Raw genomic sequence first — 1,571 nt, 5'->3', positions numbered from 1 at the left:
GTGGGTTTTTTCCATCGCTTTTGTGTTAAAAAATCAAAGAGACAATAACGAAATATATCGTCGTAAACTTAAACCAGAAACAGCAGTATATTTTTATTTTGTTAAACACTGTTAAACCTTGGACAGGCTTTTTAACCCAACCACCTACTGGGTTAAAGCAGCGTATTACATGTTTAGGGTGATGCAAGCAGGTAAGAATTGTGCTACCGTGCTTGAAATGGGATTGGAACCACGGCAGACTGTCTACAAACTGCGATTGTGGCATTTTGCACTGTGGTTGATCCACCGCGTACACCACGCTGTGTCCTCCGCTCACCCTCGTCCCCCTCTAGATTAGGGCGAGTTACATCATAACATGGGCAACTGGTCGACTATTACGATTTATGAAGAGTATGTGTAACGACAGCGGGAATTGTCATCATAGTAAGCTGTTAAGTCGTCACGTAGGGTGTCATGTAGACGAGGTAATGTACGCGCCTCTGTGTTGTGAGCTTCGATAGCTGGGCAGCAAAGAGAAGAAGAATACAAACGGGCAGTGCGTGACCTGGAAACGCCTCCATGTGGACTTCTTTGTTTATTCCGTAAGATAATTAAACCACCATATAACCCTGTATCATGTTCTATGGCTAGGCTCAACACATCGAAACGCGTGGAAAGGCCAAGGGCGGGACACTCTAACTAACCAATCAGACGCATGCTGGGCTCTGGTTTCAGGCGGTAACCAGAGGTGCTGCAGCACCAGGCAGCAGTATAGGAAAACTTTAAAGAGCTTTTTGAACACTTAAAGTGTCGGACAGCGACGAGGCACACACATACAATGATGACGCCTGAACATTTAGCATATTTAGGGCCCCCGTATTATAGGGCGAAAGCTGTAGAATGAGCCAATTTGACAACACAACATTATTTAGACTGGAATACCACCTTAAAATATAATAAAAAAACACTTTGTGATTTATGAGTCGCAATTAGTACTTGAACATGTAGTTCAAGAATAACGAGATAAGAAAACCAAACTTAGAGCATTGTCGTTGTTGGTCTTTATTTCTTAGTTATTTAGGTGTTCTAGCAAGTGTCTATTAACATTACTTTACAACGTAACCTTCAATAAATAACTGCTGATACTAGCTGTTTGATCATAGATTTGCATATTTTGTTACTCAATTTTGCCAATTCACATCTGTGCATCTATTCTTAGAAGATCTTATCTAGTAAATGTAACTTAACTCACCATGATTTAACTATGACCGCTGGAAGAGAAGGTAATTCGAAAACCAAGTAGTCGACTGCATGAAGGAATGTCCAATAGGTGCTCTGGACAGAAACTGGCACTTGGATGAGAGATGGCCGTCTAAACATGAATTGTTTAAAAACTGTTGATTGACTGTGCCGTCGAAAAAAACCCGGAAGTAAACTCTTCCGGTTCCTTCTTGAAAAACCAATGCAATGTATTTTCCTCCAGTAGGATTTTGCGAAAAATAGCTCAAATAAGTGTCTGTGGTGGACACACATTTAAGCATAGTACTGTAACGTCAGGGAGGGCGATCTATGCTTTTTGTGTTCAGCCGGAT

The sequence above is a fragment of the Notothenia coriiceps genome, unplaced genomic scaffold (genome assembly GCF_000735185.1).
Source record: "Notothenia coriiceps isolate Sejong01 unplaced genomic scaffold, NC01 NC01_scaffold00015798, whole genome shotgun sequence".
In the NCBI taxonomy this organism is placed as follows: Eukaryota; Metazoa; Chordata; class Actinopteri; order Perciformes; family Nototheniidae; genus Notothenia; species Notothenia coriiceps.
Note: the sequence above shows the minus strand (reverse complement) of the source record.